The following is an 18,676-nucleotide window of genomic DNA, read 5'->3' on the forward strand; positions in this document are numbered from 1 at the left end:
TGTGGCCTCCGTTGGTCAGGGTTGACCATGGATGTTGCAACCTAGCTGTCTGGATACGCAAACCAGGGTAGTACGATATGGAGAGCAAGCTGTTGTCCATGTAGCAATTTCCCCTCTCCACACAACTGATGAATCCAAAGGAACGGCAAAGACCAATACAGTTTGGTACCAGCAGCATCACAGGAGTTGCCAGCCAGTATTTAACTCAGTGCAAGACTGCCTTAGGGGCTCCAGCTCCGAACTTCTGCCTTAGGGTTTATTCCTGAATCCTTCCCCATAAGTGGGTATAGCCGCAAGGTACCAGGCGTTTGAGATCAGAGTTTTCCTTCTCCTAGATGAGCTGACAAGCCCCGTCTGCCTGAAGTGACTGGTTTTAAGCCCCAGTAACCGGCCGTTGCCCCTTCTCCTGTCATTGGAAAACGGTTTCACCAGTCTCAGTAGCTAAGCCATGTGTGAAGGCCAGGAGCTGGACTTGGTTGTCAGAGGCTATATGAGACACATGCCATTGGCAGCATTTAATAGGTAGTGGGAGCTTGTCCCCAGAACCACCCCCTCATAATCCCATTCAAAAGGGCATCATGGGTATCAATGCTTCCCGTTTACATCTGTTGTTATATTAATTTATTTGTCATTATAAATCTTTCATAAAACATGAACAACAGTACAACAGTCGCTACTTTATTAGGTCTCCTTATATAGCTGCTTGTTAATGGAATTATCAGCAACTCAATGCATAAAAGCACGCAGGAATGGTCGAGGTTCAGTTGTTGTTCAGACCAAACATCAGAATGGGGGAAAAAGGTGATCTAAGTGACTTAGTTGGTGCCAGATGGGGTGGTTTGCTGATCTCCTGGGATTTTCATGCAAAACCATCTCTAGCCTTTACAGAGAATGGTGAGAAAAACAAAAAAAAACTTCCAGTGAGCAGCAGTTCTGTGGCGAAAAGGCCTTGTTAATGAGAATGGTCAGAGGAGAATGTCCAGACTGTTTCAAGCAAGGAAGGCAACAATAACTCAAATGATCACGTGTTACAACAGTGGTGTGTGTGCAGAAGAGCATCTCTGAATGTACAACATGTCAAAACTTGAAATGGATGGGCTGCAACAACAGAAAACCACACTGAGTTTCATTCCTTTACCTAATAATGTGGCCTCTGAGTGCATAACATAGAACATTACAATATAGTATAGGCCCCTTGGCCTATATTGTTGTGCCAATCTTTCAAGCTACTCCAAATCAATCTAACCCTTCCCTCCTACATAACCCTCCATGTTTCAGTCATCCTTGTGCCTAAGAGTTCCTTAAATATTCTCAATGTGCCAGCCTCTAGCGCCAGCCCGAGCTGCGTGTTCTGTGCATCCACTTCCCACTGTGTTAAAAACTTACCTCTGACATCCACCCTATACTTTCCTCCAATTGCCTTAAAATGATAGCTCCTGAGATTAGCCATCCCTCTTCCCCGAAAATCACCTTGTGATTTTGCTATCAAATGTGGTGTTAATCTTTATCTTGACATTGTTATTTTTCCCTTTGAATATCAGAAATCCCTTTTATTTGACATCTGCTTGACTAGATTCTGATTTCAGAATTCCCTCTATACTTATTAAGACCATGATTCCTATACTTCCTTTAAACATACCAGGCAACATATTCTGCATTCCTTGGAATTCATCGGGTACTGTTTTCCAATGCTCCCTTGGAAGCACTGGACATAATATCCCACGCTCCTTTTGAACTTGACAGAACCCTGTTTCCTGTGTTCCCTTTAAACTTATTGGGTTAACTGAAACAAATTATTATACTACTGCACTTGTCTGAAAGCGAATTGAAAGTGTGTTGCTGTTTTAATACAAATGGCATCAAATAATCCAGAAAATCTGCTTGTCTGGCATCATTACAGTCCAAAGAGTGCTGGATTAACAGAATTTTTTTTTTTGCAATGCACCATGCATTAAGGCCTAAAAAAAAACACAATGTGTCACAGAATACTAAACAGGGAAATGAGGAGCAAGAAGTGCAGAAAGATTTGATCTCAAATTTTCACAAACTCAGGAATTCTCCATCGAGTCTTCCAGAGACTGCTTTATCAGTCAGAGATTTTCTGATCTGTCTCCAGAACTTCTGTTGGAATATCCTTTATAAACACCAGGTGGCAGCACTGACCTCTGGTGTTGCATTTAAAGTGGAGAAAATAACAAACTTTTGTATTTCTTTTATAGCAATTCCAGGAAAGCCAGGAATGTTTTAGGAACAGCTTTTTCCCCTTTGCTATCAGATTACCGAACCTCATTATTTTTCTTTTGCACTATTTATTTTTTTTATTTTTGATACAACATGTTAAGTTTTTTAATGTCTTGCATTGTACAGCTGCCAAAAAAAAAGAACAAATTTCACAATATATCAGTGATAATCAACTTGATTTGGATTCTGGAATGTGAAGCTTTGTGTATCTTAGGCAGTTTCAGAATTTTACCCTGGTCACTGTTCCTGAAGCCTTTTTTCTATAATTTGACCAAAACTGTTTGACATATGCAACCTTTTCTCTTTAAGTTGAATTAGTTCTATATTTAGTGCATAGTAATATGATTGGAGATAATGCTCGTGCCAGATTGACTATCCTTTCTTTTATGATCATTGCCGTTATGAGCTGTGTTGTAGGACGTGGGTGATCACGATTGATAATAGTGAATGTTTTTGGCAAATTTTTCTACAGAAGTGGTTTGCCATTGCCTTTTTCTGGGCAGTGACCTTACAAGACAGGTGACACCAGCCATTATCAATACTCTTCAGAGATTGTCTGCTGGACGTCAGTGGTTGCATAATTAGGCTTAAACACCTGAAAAAGGTTGGACGAAGGGCTTCTGTGGTGATTCAACACACAAGATGCTGCAGGAACTCAGCAGGTCAGGCAGCATCTATGGAGGGAAATAAACAACTGATGTTTCGGGCCGAGACTTATCATTAGGACTGCACTGATGGCCTTCACTGTGTGAGGCACATTCGTGGCTGTGGAAACCTTCAGGGTGGGATTATCACAGAAACAGATATTTTATATCAAAATTCTGGTTTGTTTGGCAAAGTGCTACTCGTTCATACATGTGTTGTGATTGAGCAGATGGACCTGCACCACAGATCATGAAGGATTTGTAGTGGATACAGCCCAGTCCAACACAGGCAAAGCTCTCCCCACCACTCAGTACATTTACAATAACACAAGGGAACAAAATCTATCATCATGTGGAAGGCCCCACACCACCAGGCTCAGGAACAGTTAGAAACATAGAAACATAGAATATGTACAGCACAATACAGGCCCTTCAGCCTACAAAGTTGTGCCGAACAAGTCCCTACCTTAGAAATTACTAGGCTTACCTATAGCTCTCTATTTTTCTGAGCTCCATGTACCTATCCAAAAGTCTCTTAAAAGACCCTCTCGTATCCGCCTCCAGCATCACCGCCAGCAGCCCATTCCACACACTCACCACTCTCTGCGTAAAAAAAAAACTTACCCCTGACATCTCCTCTGTACCTACATCTACTCTGTACCTTAAACCTGTGCCCTCTTGTAGCCATTTCAGCCCTGAGAAAAAGCCTCTGACTATCCACACGATCAATACCTTTCAACATCTTATACACCGCCATCAGGCCACCTCTCATCCTCTGTTGCTCCAAGGAGAAAAAACCGAATTCCCTCAACCTATTCTCATGAGACATGCTCCCCAATCCAGGCAACATCCTTGTAAATCTCCTCTGCACCCTTTCAATGGCTTCCACATCCTTCTTGTAGTGAGGCGACCAGAACTGAGCACAGTACTCCAAGTGGGGTCTGACCAGGGTCCTATATAGCTGCAACATTAACTCTCGGCTCCTAAATTCAATTCCACAATTGATGAAGGCCAATACACCATATGGCTTGTTACCCAACAACCATCAGGCTCCAGAACTAGTGTCAATAACTTCATGCAACACTACTCTGAAGTGATTCTACGACCTACAGTCTCACTTTCATCCTCATTATGTGCCGTTTTGTATGGTGTGGGTGATCATGGTCTATGACTGTGATCATTGCAACTCATATTCTCAATATTACTCTTCTTTGCAGTTTGTCTTCTTTTGCACATTAGTTGTTTGTCCATCCTTGTCTGTTAATGTATAGTTTTTCGTGAATTCTGTTGTATTTCTTTTTTTCCTGTAAACGTCTCCAAGAAAATGAACCTCAGCATTGTTTATGTAACAAATCCATACTTTCATAATAAATTTACCTTGAACTTTGAACTCTACTCAAGAATGAGTAATGTCCACCCAATACACTCCAACTCCACGCACCATTGATGATAAAAAGCAGATTAAAAAGTAACTTTGTCAAATTCACCTTGAAACACCAAACCACAGTGAAATGGGTTGTTGTGTATCAATGATCAACATCCAAAATGTGCAGAGGGCAGCCTGCAAGTGTTGCTGTGTTTCTGGCGCCAACATAGCATTCTCACAACTTACCCTACCACTTCCATCTTTTCGGAATGTGGGAGGAAGCCAGAGCACCCGGAAGAAACTCGTGAGGCTACATGGGAGAACGTGCAAACTCCCTACAGGCAGGCGGACGTTGAACCCCGATCTTACAGCTGGCAAACTGATCCCTATGCTACAGATGAATGGTATTCTGATTGATGCTTTGACGTGACTGCATCAACCACCTCCTCCCTCCCTCATCAGCCATCGAGCAGCTCCCTGAGCCTTCCTTCAGCTCATGACTTTTGCTTCTGTCATCATAAGACCAGAAGACAGGAGCAGAATTGAGCCATTCAGCTCACTGAGTCTGCTCCACCATTCTTTCATGGCTGATATATTATCCCTTCTCCCTGTAACCTTTGACAGCCTTACTAATCAAGAACCTCTCGATCTCCACTTTAAATATAGCCAATGACTAGACCTCCCTAGTCATCTGCAGCAATGAATTCCACAGATTCACCATCTCTGGTAAAGAAGTTCCTCCTCATTTCTGTTCTAAAGCGATGTCTTTGTATTCTGAGGGTGTGCCCTCTGGCCCAAGACTCCCCCACTGTAGGAAACATCCTCTCCACGTCCACTCAATCTTTTCAATATTCAGTATTCGATAGTTTTGGAAGCTTTCCCCTCATTCTTCTAAACGCCAGCGAGTACAGCTCCAGAGCCATCAATCTCTGCTCACTTTGTTAACCCTTTCATCACTGGGATCATTTTCCTGAACCTTCTCTGACCCTGTCCTATGACAGAACATCCTGCCTTCGATTAGGCACCAAGGTAACATAGCGGTAGGACGACGTTACTGCAGCTTAGGGCATTCTGGAGTTTGAAGTTCTGAAAGGAGTCTCTCTATGCTCCCCATGGAAAGCATGGGTTTTACCTGCCTGCTCCCTTTCCCGCCCGCAGTTCAAAGATGTACGCGGGTAGGTTAGTTGGTCATTATAAATTGACCCATAATTAGGTTAGGGTTAATCGGCGTTGTGGGTTTGCTGGGGCAGCAATGAAGGGAAGTGAGGCTCAGAGGGAGGGAGGGCCTACTCCCTGCTGTGTCGCTGAATAAATAAATAGGAACTGGAGTCACCATATTCCAAGTGCATACTACCGTAGACTTTCTCAGTGACTTACCTGAGCTAGTTGCATTCAGTGCTGACTCTGGGTGCCTGAAGAAAAAGAAAAGGTACTATTTCCCAGCAACTAACAAAAGGAAAAAACTCATGGAAAAATGCCAAAACTTTACCAGATGTGGGAAAGACTATAAACAAAAGACTTTCAAAGATGGTCTCTCATAAAATTAATGAATGCTCCAGATTTTGTTACTTAAGCATCATCATTTGATCTTCACTGACTCTTGGGAAGTCTACACAGCTGTTCTAAGGAGCAATTATTGGAAGTTAATTAACCCTCCTCAGGCAGAGAGAAGAGCAGATGTTTAAGTCAAAGCTCTTGGACTCATCTGCCAAGGTTAGTGGTGAGTCCATCCAAGTTCAGGGAGACCATGTCATACCACTGCAGAATGATTTCACATGGGAAGAGGGAAAAGGTCTTCAGACCTGAGCATAGTATCCATATGGCTTCACCTTCACCTAGACCATGCAGGGAATGCTCTGAAGTTATCACAGCTCTTGAAACTCATGAAAAACAGAGAATATTCCAGACTGCAGCTCCACAACAGCTTGCAAATAAACAAATTCAAAGAATTGCACTTAACCCTTTGTTAGGACTTTTCTCTTTGGAGTGAAGGAGGATGGTGTTAGACTTGATAGAGAGGTGGAGAATGATAAGGAGGATAGATAGAATGGATAACCAGAGACCTTTTCCAAGGATGGACATAATTAATACAAGAGAGCATAATTTTAAGGTGGCTGGAAGAAAGTATAAGGGGGATGTCAGAGGTAAGTTCTTTACACAGAGAGTGGTGGGTGTGTGGAACAACCTGACAGGAGTGGTGATTGAAGCAGATACATTAGGGACTTTTAAGAAACTCTTGGATAGGCATGTGCATGAAAGACAAATGCAAGATTGTGTAGGAGGGAAGGGTTTGTTGTTTTTGTCCCTTTCTGTGCCTTGTGGCGCATTGGAAGGAAACCTTGCCATTTCTTCAGCATTTTTTTTACTATGCCGATTTCCTAGCTTGACACATAACCCAGCACAGATGGAAAGCGTGTGAGGAGCCGGCCAGATTTGAACCTGTGACCGCTTGCCTCGAAGATCGGTGCTGACGCCACTACACCACTGGCTGACTCAGATTGACCTTAGAGTAGGTTAAAAGGTTGGCACAACATTACGTGCTGAAGAATCTGTATTGTGCTGCAGTGCTCTATGTTAAAACAATATCATTATTACATCTGAGCATAAAAAAGCACAGCTTTCAATTTGATACCGTTATAGTTTGGAAAATGAATATTAGTGTTCATTAACTGTAATCTGTAAAAGGTCATTATGCTTTAGATCTGTGAAAGTGGCTTGTGATAATCATTATCTCCATGTCATAGTAAATGGAAACATGAGAAGTACATAAGAGGTACCATCTTTGAAATTCAGTCACATCTTCCATGCAGTCTGACCTGCTGAGAATGTCTAGAAGTTTTATTTGTTTTTGTTTCGAATTTCCGCCAATGCATGCTCCTATTTTAAAATAGCCTATTAAAAGCAATCCAAATGTGTGCAAGAGAACAAAATGTTGATTATAACTCAGACCATCAAATGGAAATAATGTTTCCATTCAAAGTTCCTCCTGATGGTCTCATAGCTCAAAAATAAAACAGGGTGACATAAATAATGGACAGGGTGCTCCCCCGCACTTCTCTGCGGTGGTACTAGGGAGATCTTTGCGGCCACTACTGAGCAAAATGGTGCCTTGCTTTAGTGTGGTGTTCCCAACCTGGCACCCATAGACCCCCTCAGTTGATGGTAAGGGTCCATGGCAGAAAGAAAGGTTGGAAACCCTTGCTTCATTGTCTCACCCAAACGGCCTCACAAATGATGCAGTTCTCTCTCAGGACTGCACTAGCCTCGCTGCCTGGGTTATTTTGCTCAAGACTCTGATGAGGATCTGAAACTTTTCAACCCGGACAGATGTCAACAGTTGTGACTAATCCTCACTTTTATAGAGGGAAGAATGTGTAGTGTGTAGGCCTCCGTTAGTCTCGACAGACCATGGATTTGCGCCTTGGAAAATTTCCAGGGGGCAAGCCCGGGCAAGTTTTTTTTTATGGAAGACCAGCAGTTGCCCAAGCTGCAAGTCTCCCCTCTCCACGCCACCAATGTTGTCCAAGGGAAGGGCATTATGACCCATACAGCTTGGCACCGGTGTCGTCACAGAGCAATGTGTGGTTAAGTGCCTTGCTCAAGGACATACACACACAGCCTCAGCCAAAGCTCGAGCTAGCGACCTTCAGATAACTAGACAAATGCCTTAACCACTTGGCCACGTGTCAGAAGAGGGAAGAATAGTGAGGGCTGAATACTAATAAATAGGAATGTGGATTGGGCTAAGGTTCAAAGTTCAAGTGAATCTATTATCAAAATACATATACGTCACCATATACTACCCTGAGATTCAGTTTCTTGTGGGCATTCACACAAAATACAAATAAACAACTGAATCAATGAAAAATTGCACACAGCACAGAAGAACAACCAACATGCAAAAGACAACAAACTGTTCAAATACATGAAGAAGAAAAAACAATAAATAGCATGAACATGGGGTGAAGAGTTCTTGAAAGTGAGTTCACTGGTTGTGGATCTGTGTTGGGGTGAATTAATTGGAAGCTATCCCCTCTGGTTCAGGATTCTGATGGTTAGGGATTTATAACTGTTCCTGAAAACTGATAGTGTGGGACCTGAGGCTCTAGTACCTCATTCCAGATGGCAGCAGCCAGAAGAGTGCATGGCCTGGATGGTGAGGGTCCTTGATGATTGATGCTGCTTTCCTGTGATCGTGCTCTTACAGATGTGCTCAGTGGTGGGGGGAAAGGCTTTACCCATGATAGACTGAACAGTATCCATTACTTTTTGCAGGCTATTCCAGGTTACTGGTGTTTCCATACCAGGCCATGATGCAACCAATCTATAGAAGTTTGGCAAAGTTTTAGATAACATGCCAGATCTTCACAAACTTCAAAGAAAGTAGAGGCATTGCCTCGCATAATTTGTAATGGCACTTACATGCTGGACCTAGGACAGGTCTGAAACGGTAACGGTCAGAAATTTATAATTGCTGACCCTCTGTTGCTGTTGGTGGTAACAGAATTGCAGAGAAGCGACATGGAATGCAGCCACGATGATACCTAAGTTGCAGAAACTTCAACAGCATGCATCCAATGTCGTTAAAATGGATTTTCGGTTAGACTTGCGGAAAATCATTTTATTCTACAATCGGGATCTAGTCTGTTATTTAATTACGTCCTCTAGTAGCCACCATTCTGTTATTGAAATGTAGTTTTACTGGTAATCTCATCAACTGAGAATGTGAACACTGTGCCAAGATCATGTTCAGATAAATCAGCTTTGACGGGTCTCCTGGTGCACACCAGTTTTAAATAAATCACCCATTATTTCAAATACCAGCTCCTCAACCCAGTCATAGAGTCACAGTGAGCCACCACACCAATATAAGCCTTTTGGCCCATCTAGTCTGTGTCAACTTGTTCTTCTGCCTAGTTCCATCTGTCAGGACTCAGACTGTAGTTCTCCATAAACTTCTCATCCATGTACCTATCCAAACTTTGCTTAAAGAGACTGCAGAAGAAAGTCCCAAACCAGCTTGGGATGAGCAACAAGCAAAAGCTTTAGTAAAATAAATAGAACATCTTCCCTCTTCCTTAACAATTCTGTCAGCAGCTGTAATATTATACACTTGCAATATTTATGAATTGTTAGAAGTAGAAATAGCTTGAGACAAGTAAGTTGTCAAGAGGAACAGTGCCATTACATAACCCTAATCCTTCCTCCACAACAGAACACAATGGCCGCCTCTTGCACTCCCATAAACTTGAGCCTGATGGTGCTTTTTACACTAATGTTTTGTTTTGCAGAATGTTTTTTCTCTTCAATGCCTTATACAATTTCTGTCTGACTGATGTCGTCTGAACCTGGATGCATGTGACGTTGCTGTAGGTGTGTTGTTCACTGCATCTGTACCTCACTATGCTTGTGCACACATCGATAAACTTAACTGGACTCACCCTGTCAGAGTTCTGCAAATCTCAATGTGATTCCCATCACCTGCCCGTCCTAGCTATTTGACACTTCCAACTACATCGTCAAAACTAATGATCTGTTTAAAACAATGTAGATGGGATCTCCTTTAAAAGAGAGGTGGGAGGTGCTTGACTGTAAGGTATCACTCTGGGATCTGGCCATCTTCAGGCACCCGCAGTTGGATGTCTGACAGTGTCCCTTGCAGGGTGGGCTTCAAGAGTGCTTGAACTGGTCAGTGGAAAGCCTTACATAGATAACTGTTGGTGAGTGTTCCCATGAAGCAAAGGCACCATGGGAGTATTGCCGTACATGCCATTGACTTCTGGTTTGTTTACCACCGGCATGTCTCATATTGTTTTCCCTTCTGTGTACTTTGAAAACCACAAGAGAACAACTGATGAGTGGTGACAGATTGCTCCTTTCCCAATGCCTTTACCATATGCCAGATCCGAATGCTCTTGCTGCTGCTTTCTCAAATACTTGTTCAACCGTAAGCAAACCCAAAATCCCTTTAAAAAAGCAAAAAATGCCTAACAGGTGTGTGTTCCTTCAGTACTAAGCTCATCCCAGTTTTGATCTTTTTTGTTTGTGAGTGTTTGTGAGATGGAGAAACTCTGCTGCATCTCTAAATATATCTTCAAAACCCGTCTTTGTTGCTACAGGTCTGAGTCACACATAGAAGATTCTCCATCTGTGGAAACATTGATGAACTCAGTAGGCTTAATGGCAATCTGTAAGATTCATCTTCGACAGTTGGTTTTGCTTAAGTAATTATTTAAATTTAACTTTCCCAGCTAGTGTGGTGGGCTTCAAATTCGTTTCTCCAAATGACAAATCCAGGCTTCTGAAGACTACTTCAGTAATCCACTTGTGTTGCTAGTACTGTTGAAAAGGATACACTGATAGTCTAACCGACAGACTTCCTCTTTATCTCCCTGAGATTGCCCCATGTATTACAGAGTAATACATAGATGTCAATTCTAGACATCATGAATGGATGCTGTTCTTACCTCTGAGGGCTTACCCCTGTTCTTACCCTTGAGAACAGTGCTGTTCTTACCCCTGAGGGCTTCACTCGTTGGGTCGGAACCAGAATAGCTGTCAGAGACTGTTTTGAGTTCAGGGAAAACAGCAAATGAGAAGTAAGGGTTTCTGAAACGAGCAGGGGTAGGTTTAAAGTGAGAGTGAAGAAGCTTAGAGGGGTTCGAGGAGGTATTTTATAAGTGAAGAGTAGCTTGTATTTGGAATAAACTGCCTGAGCAGGTAGTGGAGGCAGCAACAGTAACAACATTAATGAGGTACCTGGATGAGCACGCTTTCGAGGGATATGGAACTAATGCAGACAAGTGGGATTAGTAGAGAGAGGCACGATGGTTGGTATTGATACGATTTACTGAATAGACGATTTCTATGCTGTACAAGTCTATGATTCCATGTAGAAGAGTCACAAAAGGACATCCCTGGGCCCAACAATGTTTTTGGAGATCATAACTTCCTTATCCCATGGCTGTGGGCATTGTTCAAACCCTCCCAGGAATTAAGAGCAGGAGCAAGATGTGTCCTGATGGAGGGTCTCGGCCCGTTTACTCTTTTCCATAGATGCTGCCTGGCCTGCTGCGTATCTCCAGCAATTTGTGTGTATTGCTTGGTGTTTAAATACCAGTTTAATTAGTTGGCACAACATCATAGGCTGATGTGCCTGTTCCTGTGCTGTACTGGTCTATGTTCTATCCTCTCCACATCTAATCTAACAAGATATCTCAGGGATCTTAAACATGTCAATGAAATTGTCTCTCATTCTTCTAAGCCTTGGCGGTACCTACATAGTCTATTCAACACTTATTCATAAGCCAACGTACTTCTTCCAGGTCTCAGTTTAGCAACACACACTAAGTGCTGGAGGAACTCAACATGTCAAGCAGCATCTATGGATGGAAATGAACAGCCGATATTTCAGACTGAGACCATTCGTCAGATTCCCATCTAGACCTGAAATGTCAGCTGCTCATTTCCCTCCACAGATGCTGTATGACTTGTTAAGTTCCTCCAGCATTTGTGTGTGGACTGTCACCTGGGACTGTACTCACTGGAATTCAGAAAGATGAGAGAAGATGAGAGAAAACCACTCAAGATTGCTAGCATCTGAATCTCTTGTGTCTTAATTCAGTAGACCTTCTGTGAATTGCTTCCAACACAATGTATCTTCACTCTTACACATCCACTTCAGCCAAACCAGTAGCAGAATAATTTATATATCTTCTCTCATCATTTCTTAATGTGTGATGAGGACTGCAATGTCCTCCTGGTGTAGAACAATGCTTGAACATCATTAGTTATTAACCCAATTCAGGGCAAAATTACCTTCTTATAATAAAATGTACCAGGTGTTCAACTTAAATTCTCCCACTGGACTTTTAATTTAAAAAAAATCAGTGGAAACACCAACTTCAGATCGAAATTAAACTGATCATCACAGTTTGAGTATACAGTAAGTGAACATTTAAATCCCTATGTGGTGATGATGAGATTAATGAATTGCCCGGCTGTGGTGAACTACATATACCTGTCTGGACTGCTCCTGTGGCTCCTCCCACAGACCCCTGTATAAAGGTGATTGAGGCCTGAGCCCGGCCTCATTCTCCAGGATGTAGTGTTGTTCATTCTTCCAGTCAATAAAAGCCGATATCTCGCTTCTTACGTCTCAGAGTGAGTTATTGATGGTGCATCACCGGCAGTTCTACACACTTTCAAATTCTCTTCCATAAGAGCATAAGAAATAGGAGCAGGAGTGGGACATCTGGCCCGTCGAGCCTGCTCTGCCATTCAATATGATCATGGCTGATCTGTCCATGGACTCATATCAACCTACTTGCCTTTTCCACATAACCCAAAGGTCCCCTACTATGCAAAAATCTATCCAGCCTCGTCTTAAATATGTTTACTGAGGTAGCCTCCACTGCTTCATTGGGCAGAGAATTCTACAGATTCACCACTCCCTGGGAAAAGCAGTTCCTCCTTATCTCCGTCCTAAATCTACTCCCCCGAATCTTGAGGCTCCATCCTCTGGTTCTACTCTCACCCACCAGTGGAAACAACTTTACCCCCTCTATCTTACCTATCTCTTTCATAATTTTATATGTTTCTATAAGATCTTCTCTCATCTTTCTGAATTCCAGTGAGTACAGTCCCAGGTGACTCAATCTCTCCTCATAGTCTAACTCCCTCCATCACTGGAATCAACCCGGTGAACCTCTTCTACACCGCCTTCAAAGCCAGTATAGCCTTCCAACTTACTTTAATCTCTCAAAATGGTGTCAGCCTGTACTTCAGGAAACTCAGAACAGAACTTGACAAATGAGGAAAGGAATGAACAATGACTTCAAATCTAGACATTTCAGACAGTTTTGATAATACTTTTCAGCTTACTTTTTTGAAGGAAAATTTATAAAAATATTTTGGCCCAGTGCTCTGGAATGTCAATGGCCTCAGCTCCCCTGAATAAGCTGGATCATGGGCAGCACAGTGTAGTGGTTGGCGCTATCATTTCACAGCAGCTATGATCCTGATTGGTATTTGTCTCCCACCATTGTCTGTTCAGAGTTTGTACATTCTCCCTGTGACCGTGTACGTTTCCTCCACATGCTCCAGTTTCCTCTCACATTCCAAAGACATACAGGTTAGGTTCAGTAAGTTGTGGCCATGTTATCTTGGTGTCCAAAGTGTGGCAAACACTTGCTGGCTGTCCCCGGCACAATACTCGGTCTCTGTGGGTCATTGATGCAAAGCAGCATTTCACTGTATGTTTCAAAGATTTGATGTATATGTGACAAATAAGCTAATCTTTCAAAAGAAAAGAGTAAAGCACCACAGACCTGACATATCCATTTGTGAATTGTGGCTAATAGTGAATTCAGTAATGAATGGAAGGAGGAAGCTCCCTCAACTTCAGATGGCAGAGCCCAACGCCTGAGTAAAGAAGGCAAGGCTTTAGCATTTAAAATCACTTTTAGCCAGAAGAGTGGAGTGAACATTCTTTCCTGGCATACCTGTAGGCTTCACCACCTTCATTTAACTCAATTCACTTCACATTAAATCAAAATACGGCTGAGAGCATTGGGAACAGCAAAGTCTTTCCACCCTGATGATAGCCCAGCTGCAGTGCTGAAGACTTACATTCCGGGTCTACCTGCATCTCAAGCCAAACTCGAGCACTATGACTGTAGCGTTGATGTGTATTTACAGAAGTGGAAGGTTGGCCAAGTATGTCCTGTGTAAAAAAAAAATCAGGGTAACTCAAATTCGGCTAATAATTTTGCTCTTGATCTATCATTGGCAAAGTAATGGAAAGTGTCGATTGTGCTATTGAGTGTGCTCATCAATATTCTGGACACCTTATCGAGCATGGTTTATTGCAGTACTCAATCTACATGGATTAGATGAATTCCAGACACTGTGCAATAATGACTACCCAAGTGATTATTAAGTGGTGGTCTCAATGAGACTTTGAAAAAATGTTGTTAATTGGCATTACAAGGGCAGTTATCAGATAACAGGCTACAGACATAATGATAATGAAGGTGGTTGTAATTTCTGGATTCTAATCATTCTTCACTCCCAGAAATTACTCCTCAATTGATTCTTCAGTGTTTTTCCTTCCATCATAATTTCAGAAGTGAGGCTGTTCACTGTTTTGGCACAATGCTTATTTCCATTTGGTGCTCCTCTGTACACTGCAAGACATCATTCAAACCAGAGGAACTAGGTGCTAAAAGGTTGATGATCTTGTAGCGCGGTTACAGATTGTTAGGTATGACGTTGTGAGCATCACTGAATCGTGGCTGAAGGAAAATTATAGTTGGGAGCCTAACATGTGTACTCCTATGCACATTGTATAGGAAGGACAGACATGTAGGCAGAGGGCATGGCTTGGCTTTGCTGACAAAAAATGAAATCCAATTTCTGAAAAGAGGTGACAAAGGATCAGATGATGGAAGATCTTTGTGGCCAGAGTTAAGGAACTACGAGGGTGTAAAAAGCCCTGATGGGAGTTGGAATAAGACCAAACAGTGGCCAGGATGTGGGCTACAAATTACAATGGGAGATAGAAAATGCATGTCAAAAGGGGAGAAGGCAGGAGAATGGAGTTGGAAGGGTAATCAATCAGCCATGATGACATGGTGGAGCAGACGCAATGGGGGGAATGGCTTAATTCTCCTCCTATGTCTTATGATTTTGTGGCCTAAATAATACTTATGCTGCAAATGCCAACCATTGACTGTTTCTAAGATAGATGGATTCTAACCACTTTCCTTGCCATTTATCAACAAACATCATTTATTCAAGATTCAAAGTTTCAAATTACATTTATTATCAAAGAATGTATACACCTTGACATTTGTCTGCTTACAGGCAGTCACAAAGCAAAAAACTTGAATAACCCAATTAAAAATAACAAAGACCACTGCACAGAGAAGAAGAGAGAAAGAAAAGCATGTCATGTGTACAGTAGAAGTAAACAAATAGCATCATGAACCAGACTGAGTCCCAGATCTGCTCCAGGAGCAGCCGGAGTAGGCCCAAGCCAAGCCTCGGTCCCCAGTTTTCACACCAACAGGTCTGAAACACAGAGCAGCTGGGTGAGTTCACAGCCTCTTTGCCACAGAGAAAGGAATGGACGTTCATAGGGTGAGCAAGTGAAATCAGCCTAACCCTCACCTCTATACCCGACACTTGGCTTTCAGTCTATCTGTGTTGAAATTTAAATTGTCCAAGCCGTGTTCTGGGACCTGAATCCTGGCACCCTGATATGCCTGGGCTGCTCTGCCTGAAGCCATTCTCCATCTCATCAAGTCAGCTTGGAGCAATCCAGGTTAGGTGGACGGACATCAAAACTCTTCCGCATTGACTCGTCTCCACCTCGGTCCACGAGCCCTGCAGCCCAAACACGTTGCTCCTTGCAATGCCCCAGTGCGACTCACCCCCCAGACCAGCCTCAGTTCTGCCTACCTCCTCACTGTCTGCGGAGATAGTTCACCCCGACCTGCTTCATGCATGAGGTTATAAGCTGGGGTTTTAGTCAATTCTCTTGCTTTATGATCTACCAGTGAGCTCTCACACATCACTGGTAGTGCCATCTGTTAGTAATTAACTCACCTTCTGACCACAAAATACTCTTATGATCAACAAATCAGATCTCTGGTGTCTGGTGGAGAGTTGGAACGTATGAAGCATTTTCAGACTGAAAAGGCATAATTTTATGGAGTGTCCCATGGTTCTCAATGACTTGGATGAGAGGGGAGAATATAATGCATAGAAGTTTGCCGATGACATGAAAATAATTGGGAGGAAGTGTTGCAGGGAGGGTGTTTGTACTCTGCAGCAAAGTATAGGTAGGTTGGGTGAGTGGTCCAGAGTTTGTACTCAGTGGCACTTTATTATATGGCTCCTTTTCTTTCTTTCTTTCTCAATCTTTTTTATTAAGTTTCGAGTAGATAAACCTAACAATGATAATGATACAAAGAGATTGGGATTAGATTAATAATGGTTAACGTATACAGAAACAGACTCCGATTAACATGTGTAATCTAAGCCTCCCAATCTCTTAGTAAATAAACATGAAAAAGATTCTAAAAAAATTTTTACAGAGAAGAAAAAATCCCCCTAAACAAAATAAAACAAAATAAAATCAAAACAAAACAAAAGCTGGGCGGCCATGTTTCATTGGTTAAGATCATTATTTGTCATTAACTCCGCTCCTCTATACACGAACAAAAAGTTATTGGGAAGGATTTGGAAAAGGTCCGCTTACATCATTATGAAAATGTTGAATAAATGGCCTCCAATTATGGCTCCTGTACCTAATAAACTGGCAATTGAGTTTATGTTTGTGGTTTTCTGCTGCTGTAGCCCATCCACTTCAAGATTCGGTGTGTTGTGTGTTCACATGTGTTCTTCACCATGGTTATTCGAGTTAATGTGGCTTTCCTGTCAGCTTGGACCAGTCTGGCCATTCTCCTCTGCCCTCGTGCATCAAAACGACATTTCCCCCCATAGAACTGCTGCTCACTGTATGCTTTTATTTTGTTTCTTTGCAACATTCTCTGTAAACACTGGAGACTTTTGTGCGTGCAAATCCCAGGAGGTCAGCAGATTCTGAGATACTCAAACTGCCCTGTCTGGCACCAACAAGCATTCCATGGTCAGAATCACTTAATCACATCTCTTTCCCCATTCCGATATCTGGTCTGAACAAATGAACCTCTTGACTATGTCTGCATGCTGTTTCACATTGTGTTGCTGATTGGAGATGTGTATTAATGAGCAGGTGCACAGGTGTACCTAATAAAGTATCTACTGAGCATAATTTATTGTGGGAAAGCATACACTCCATGCTTACTACTGTCTAAATGGAAAGAGGTTGTAAACGGGTGAAGCACAGTGGGATCTAGATGTTTTCATGCATGAGTCACAAAACACTAGCAAAAAGATGCAGCAAGAAGTTAGGATGGCAATTGGCATGTTGCTCTCTTTGGAGAGGAGTTGGAGTTTGAAAGTAGAACATAGAACAGTACAGCATAGGGACAGTTCCTTCAGCCCATGACATCTGTGCTGACCACGGTGCCAACCTAACTTATCCCATCTGCCTGAATATGGTCAATTTCCTTCCAATCACTGTCTGTTTGTGTGTCTGTCTAAATGCTTCTTAAACTTCGCTGTTGTATTTACTTCCAGCACCGACCCCTGCAACACGTTCCAGGCACCTACCACTCTCTGTGTGAAAACTTGCCTCATAATTCTTATTTAAACTTTCCCACATTTCTTAAAGCAATGCCCACCAGTGTTTGACATTTCCACCTTGAGAAACAGATTCTATCCACTATAAATTATTACAATAATATTTAATATATTTCCATCAGGTCGATCCTTAGCCTCCGATATTCCTTAGAGAAAATGTTCTATTTGTCCAAGCTCTTTTTATAACTATCATACTCCAATCCAGGCGATGTCCTGACAAATCTCCTCTGCACTTTATCCAAAGTCTCCAGATCTTTCCTGTAACGCAGTGGCCAAAAATACCCACAATATTCTAAATCCACCCAGCCAAAGTTTTATATAGCTGCAACAAAACTTCTGGATTTTGTCTTTAACACCTCTGTTCAATGAAAGCAAGCATGCCATATGCCTTCTTTACCACCCTACATGCCAGTGTTGACACTTTCAGGGAGCTCTGAAATTGTATCCTAAGATTCCTTTGTGCATCAGTTCTCTTAAGGGTCATTTATTGTAGGTTTTCATAGTCCATTTGACCTCGTGCAACACCTCACATCTGTCTGGGTAAACTATATCTGCCATTTCCATACCCATTTCTACAACTGTTTCAGTTTTTGACAAATTCTTTAACAACCTTTCTCACATCCACAACCCCACCAGATTTTGAGAACTATTATTATAATTCTACGAGTGCTGGTGAGGCCACAACTGGACAGTCTTGGTTCAGTTAAGAAATGATATGCAGATTTGAACATTGTAATACTGGCTTTTCAACTAGAAACATCAAGCAAATTGCTAGAGAAATAACTTTATCTTCTAAAATATCATATCTCCATAAACACAAAAGTCTGCAGATGCTGGAAATCCAAAGCAACACACACACACCCCTCCGCTCGAAACAGCGACTGTTCATTCATTTCCATAGATGTTGCCTGATCTGCTGAGTTCCTCCAGCATTTTGTGTGTGTTGCTTTTTATCTCCATAAAATTGTGGTTCTTGTGAAAATTGGTTGAATTAACACAGTATAAGTATGCAGAACATTATATATTAAAACTTGAGCAGGCATCTTTGAGGCTGAGATCATAATTGATTATTACTGAACTGATTCGTAAACAAGTGGTTTGTAATTTTAGGTATCTTCATTAAATTAGTCTAGATTGGACCAGTGTTACAAACTGTGTAACTATCTTCACATTC

This window comes from Hemitrygon akajei, chromosome 4, assembly GCF_048418815.1.
Source record: "Hemitrygon akajei chromosome 4, sHemAka1.3, whole genome shotgun sequence".
NCBI lineage: Eukaryota > Metazoa > Chordata > Chondrichthyes > Myliobatiformes > Dasyatidae > Hemitrygon > Hemitrygon akajei.